This window comes from Leptonychotes weddellii, chromosome 4, assembly GCF_054177405.1.
Source record: "Leptonychotes weddellii isolate Sample4059 chromosome 4, ASM5417740v2, whole genome shotgun sequence".
NCBI classification, from domain to species: domain Eukaryota; kingdom Metazoa; phylum Chordata; class Mammalia; order Carnivora; family Phocidae; genus Leptonychotes; species Leptonychotes weddellii.
In genome coordinates this window covers 146,746,615-146,753,138 of record NC_138372.1, presented here as the reverse complement: position 1 = coordinate 146,753,138, position 6,524 = coordinate 146,746,615, and the positions used below count along the sequence as shown (strand labels likewise).

The 6,524-nt window shown below is 31.6% G+C and overlaps 1 pseudogene; it reads right to left on the bottom strand.

Moving 5' to 3' along the window:
- Positions 1 to 3,033: 3,033 nt before the first annotated feature.
- On the bottom strand, positions 3,034 to 3,115 carry LOC115943199 (U4 spliceosomal RNA; annotated as a pseudogene).
- Between the last annotated feature and the right edge of the window lie 3,409 nt (positions 3,116 to 6,524).

Here is a 6,524-nt window from a genome sequence, read left to right as displayed (position 1 = left end):
AAAAATAGCTGAAAACACCTTTTATATTTGGATATAAATTATCATTCTCAAAGGTTATTAATGCTGCTTGTTAAGTTCACACCATCCTTATAAAGTCTGTTTTAAACCTGGAGTTAAAAAATTTGATTCAAATTTCACATGGAAAAATATTCAAAAAGAACAAAAAAATACAGTAAAATAACAATTCAGATGATTAACACCACACTTATTTGGAATTATGACTATGGCATATAAATATTCATTTACAACTTTAACGAAAGTAATGATACAGGGACACCTGGGTGGATCAGTCGGTTAAGTGTCTGCCTTTGGCTCAGGTCATGATCCCAGGGTCCTGGGATCAAGTCCCACATCGGGCTCCCTGCTCAGTGGGGAGCCTGCTTCTCCCTCTGTCTGCCGCTCCCCCTGCTTCTGCTCTCTTTCTTTCTCTCTCTCTGACAAATAAATAAAATCTTAAAAAAAAATAGTAATGATACAATAATGATATAATTACAACAAAATAACATCAACAAAAAAAAACTTTAAAAATAATTAAGATAGGCCACCTGGGTGGCTCAGTCATTAAGCGTCTGCCTTCGGCTCAGGTCATGGTCCCAGGGTCCTGGGATCGAGTCCCACATTGGGTTCCCTGCTCCATGGGAAGCCTGCTTCTCCCTCTCCCACTACCCCCTGCTTGTGTTCCCTCTCTCGTTGTGTCTCTCTCTGTCAAATAAATAAATAAAATCTTTAAAAAAAATTGAGATAGAACAATAAAGTTTTTTCTGGAATATAGCCCAATATTTTTAAAGAATAAAGTATACATAGATAAAATTATGATAGTCCCTGCTGGGATATAAATTATTTGACCACAAGATCCAAAGGAAAAAAAAAATCTCAAAATACAAAGCAAATGCTAAGCTAAAGTCAGGGTATCTAAAAACAAATAATAAAAGTTTCAGAAAGAGAAAAAAAGGCAAAAAGGAGGGACATAAAGTAATAAAGGAACATTTTTAGAGCTGGAGAATGACTTAAGTCTTCAAAAGAAAAGGGAACACTCTGGTCTACACAGAACTGATGAATAAAGACGTTAGGTTTTTTTGTTGTTGTTTTGTTTTTAGTTTATGTTTTCTAAATTTATAATCCTGAATACCAAGTCCAAAGAGAAAAAAAAGTTCAGGAAAGAGCATGTTATCTTCCATAAATTAGGGTCAGTCAGGCTGACTTCTTGGCATATCTGGAATATAGAAAATAGTATTCTTTTTCTCATAAAATTTGCCTCACAATGCAAAACTCTTTATAGTCATGAATAATGTAAAATGTTCACTATTTTTTGGCTGCCAACTTTTAGACAAAGAAAATAAGTCAATGGTTTAACTGATATTAATCCTGACAATTTGTAGAATTAACAAAGCTAGAGAGAGAGAAGAAAAGTAGACAAGAGATAGAATTAAGTGTGAAATGACTCTAATAGTTTAATATTGTAAGAAAATCTAAAAGTTCATTTATCTATAGCTGATGGGACAAAAATTTAAAAAAATATATCCATAGCTCTTTAGAAATACAGAGTTAACAAAAAAAGGAAAGAAAACAGTGATGAAACTCTGCTAGGAGTTCAGACGTGAAAAATCAGTGGATACTATGTGGTGACATTTTATTTAAAGATGTAAAGGAAGTTATGATCAGAACTAAAAACAGAAATAAAATCATTATATATTCTTAGCAGGAGTGAAACCAGGTGGCTAGTTTGGACAGGGAAGACATTTCTCTTTCTTATAAGATCTTTGGTATGGTTTGATATGTTTTATTTGTAAATTTAAAGACACAATGAGAATACCCAGAATAGTAATCAGATAGGAGCCTAAGAAAAAGCAATCAATAAATTCCCAATATAAAACAAAAATATTTAGAAACTAGAAAGGAATACAATATACGATATGAAAGAAACACAAATAATAAAATTCTAAGGAAAAACTGAATGTATAAAATAGTAAGAAATGTATAAAATGGGAAGGATGTAAAAAAAATGTTCTCTTATTTTTTTTTATGGATAGGAAGACAAAGTATTTTTTCAGATGTTAAATCTTCCTTAAATATTCTATAAAATTAAAGTTATAGTAATTAATGCCAGCAGCCTATTTAGGGTAAACTTCACAAATAATATCAACATATAATATAGAAAAATTAATATATAATATTTGTCAGAAAAAAAGTATATAAAATATAAAGAGATGGTACTAATTTATCCATTATTTTAAAGTTAAAATGATGAAGATAAGGAATATGTAGACAGAACAAATAAGATTTTATTCCAAAGCACATGGAAATTCAGGATATCATGAAAGAACTGCCTCAAAAATTGTTGGATTTTCTAGAGTTATTTGGAATATAAAGCAGTCATTTGGAAAATATCAAATCTGAAGGTTCAATTTAATTCTTAAGACAAAAGCCATCATAAATAATCAAAAAATTAAGTTAAAAATCATAAATGTTAGTGTAGAATTAAAAATTAAAAAGTGGACAGCATGAAAGCCTTTCTTTAGAAGGCATAAATACAAAGCAAAACAAAAATTACTAATTGACAGTCCAATTTACACATGAGAAAATCAGGGTAAAGTGAAGTTTATTTGCCTAAGGACATAGAATTAAGTATTAGCGTAGCTTGAATCCTAAGTCATTCTTTGAATTTATTTACTACATGCTTGTGTTATTATCATAATTGAAATGCCTTATTAGTATTAGCTAAATGCAGGTCTCCAAATAACATTACAGTTATTAAATAGTCCTTAATCTAGAAAATGTTTTTGATTTGTTTAGGTTCATTAGGTGGCTGTAAATGGTTTAATTCAGTTTGCTAGTGAACATAGCTAACAAAACAAGATCATGGATCTTCTATTCTCAGTATTAAGTGATTCCTCTTCTACATCCACATAGTATTCAGATTGAATTTTCGTCAGATTTATTTCATCATATTTTACATTTTAGGGACCTGAGAACACAAGTGATTCAGTCCGTGGTAAACCTGTAGACTGTAGCTTATTCATCATTGTATCCCTATAGTAGATGAAAAGTTTTCAATTAGCAATAATCGCACCTCGGATAAACCTCATTGGCTACGATACGGCCACTGCGCAAAGCTCCCATAGTAGATGAAGAAAACTTTAAGTTGAATTATTTTATACATAAAAATACTTATTATACAAGTATTTTACTTACTGTGCTGGATGTATATTATTTTAATCAAAGGAAAATTTGAGCATAGGTGTGCATGATAAAGCTTATATAAGGTTTGCTTTTGTCTATGAATATACTTCATGTGTAGGCTATGAAAGACTTCATGAGTAGGGAAGTTTACACCGTAAGTATTGATAGGTTATAGAATGATGAGTGAATGTTTAGGAATGAATTAAGAAGTGAATAAATATATTACTAGACTAGGGGCATTTATACTGTTCCTTAACAACAGATGGCAATTTTTACACTGCCAGTGGTCTTGTAAACACTTTACTCAAGATCTAAAGTGGTAATTAATTTCTACTCATATGTATCTTAACTCATAGTGGGTGAAATTAATTTAAATATATCTATATATTTGTCAATAATATAAGTATATAAATAATACTTTCAGTGCATATTGACCCCAAAGGAGCCACACCTAAGAGACATCTTTTACGTATTAATATAGTACATACATACAAAAGTTTTACTAAACACCCTTACCTCTTGGGCATATTTTATTTTCTTCTATTTCATTTTTTAAATCTTCTGATTATGATGCAGTAAACTGATTTCCAAACTCACTGTGTTACTGCTCATAGGGTGGAAAACATTCTAACACGTAAAATATTTTAAATATATACTACATGCACAGATTTTGTTCAGCTTTTTGCTTTGATATCCTTAAACTGCAAGGCACATTCAGCATGAAAAAAATATCAGATATAGAAAAAATATTTAGAAATGAATGTGAAAATGTAGTTGTTTATCTTGTTTATTTATTTATTTTCTTAGTTTTAGATTTATATGAATCCATTAGTTTTCCATACTTAAAGGAAGTTAACAATTGAAATATTTAATTCTTTCCTGTACTCCCTACCTCCTATTTGCTTTTTGTTTTGTAAAGTTTCTAACCCAGTTCTATAGTTATATAAATATTTACAACACATTGTAATTCTGATAGAGTTATAAACACAGTCATGATGTTGGTTTGTTTTTCTGATTACTTGAACTGTATTTTTCAATACTTTTTAAAAATAAATGCCTTGTTAAAATGATGTTAAAATTTCCCTTTACATAGACAAGTGTAAGGTTCAATTCTGTAAATTAGCTGCTTAAGAGTCTTATGTCATACAGACTTCAATAAACTTCCAAGAGGTTTGGAAAAGATGTTCTCTAAAACCACCAAGAAAGACAATATTCCACAATGAGAAATAGCTAGGTAAAAAGAATGCTGTGAAGTCACAGAAGCACAGACCAGCCTAAGGTCCAGTCATCAGCTATGACCCTTTTCAAGAAAATGCATTAAGTAGCCTGAAAAGATAGTGTCAGTTCCAGAAATGGAGCAAAGTTGTGCAAATTGCAGCCATAGTTTGAATCAAATATTCCATCTGAAAATACTGTTGATCTCTTTATGTCATTCCCATTTTGTCCCACTCTACTATCACTACTTCTTTAAATATTAATTAACTGGGGCGCCTGGATGGCTCAGTCGTTAAGCGTCTGCCTTTAGCTCAGGTCATGATCTCAGGATCAAGCCCCGCACAGGCTCCCTGCTCCGCGGGAAGCCTGTTTCTCCTTCTCCCGCTCCCCCTGCTTGTGTTCCCTCTAGCTGTGTCTCTCTCTGTCAAATAAATAAATAAAATCTTTAATAAAAAAATATTAACCACCTAAAGATCATGATTGGATTATCAACATACCAAAAATAGAAAAAATATGGAATTAAACTCAAAATTAACATAATGCTAGTAAATAAGTCACTGTGTCAAGGAGGGTGGCAAATTATATAATGAGTATCATTACTCACTGGGAAGGCTAAATGTAGGGATACCTTGTGACAGAGAGAAAACATATGTTCTAGAAATGTCTTTGGCAATCAAGAAAGGCATTAAGCCTATCTTTTAATGGCTTTCAAATGGATGGGAAAGATATGCTTAAGGAGAGAAGAGTTTTATTTGAAGCTGAGAAGCAAACAATATATTCATGGAAGAAATAACATAATAACACAGTTTGAAAGCATTACAACAGGAAGCATGGAAAATTTGGACTATTGCTATTTTTGTCATTTTGGATTTTCTATACAAATATAACTGCACGTAGATATTAACATATTTGTTTACATTTAATCTTTTTTTTCCCAGTTGCCCTTCATTAGCAGTTCATCCCACATTTCTCTCTGGAGCACCACTCCCTGAAGACTGCAGGAAGTCCTACTGCTCATATAGTTCAGAAAGGGTCAGTCCAGGACTAAACACTAAACCAAGACTAACTAAAGTCTAAATGACACAGAGTATTATGAAAATTTCTCACCACTCATCAGTGCACCTTGATGCCAGTTTGTGTGCCCTGTTCTAGCACCTTGTGTTGTCATATGGTCTTTATCCCACACTCATTCTATCTTCCTTGTAGATTCTGTTTTAGGGGCATTTTCTATACTGAGAGAAGAATTTAGGCAGAACCATGTGGGACTTTCTCACTGAGCTTTTCCTCATTTGGAGACTATTTGGAATCTCTTTTTCTCCCTGAAGTGCTGGGTTTCTTTGCAAAGTGCTCTTCCTCACATCAAGGAAGAGTTCTGTGCAACATCCCAATAGTTTCTATTAGATTTTCCTCCCTCCCTGTACAACATCCTTGACCCATGAAGACAACTGATAATGCATATTCAAATATGTAAAACAATTATGTAAAAACAAAGAGGAAAGTTTATATGATGTTTCTTGAACAAAATAAGGTATATTCAAAGGCAGTTAAAGACTCCATGCCATGTATTTTAAGTAATTATTTTAACAGGTGCATTGTTACTAAATTAAAATTATACTATAGTCTTGCTAACTGCTTATTTTCCCTGCTTTTGTGTAATTGCCAATTCAAAGAATATGAGCATTTAAAAATCACATTATACATTATTATAACACCTGCAAACTGTCTATGAATGTTCATTTTACTTTGTATTTGGCAACAATTATATTTTTGTTCATATTTTTAAAATTTGCTAGATTAAAAACAAATTGTATCTCACAGCTTACAAGCAGAAAGTAATCATCAATTAGAGTGAGTTTATTTAAAAAGAAACATAAAATTAAAGAGCAAACCCAGGCATAGCAATAAATATCTACTTTTGTTTCACTGTTTCCAGTTCTGGGAGTAATTGATTTTGCCTTCGAAAGAAAATTATATGTTTACGAAACCCCTTGGTTATGATATACTATAATTTATAAATCCAAATAAAAACTGGTAGATTAAAAATAGAATGTGCATATACTTTTCAGTAAAAATATAAGAATATGTGTATTTCTTTAGAACAACCTTCAAAAGCTTTATATTAGGTGGTA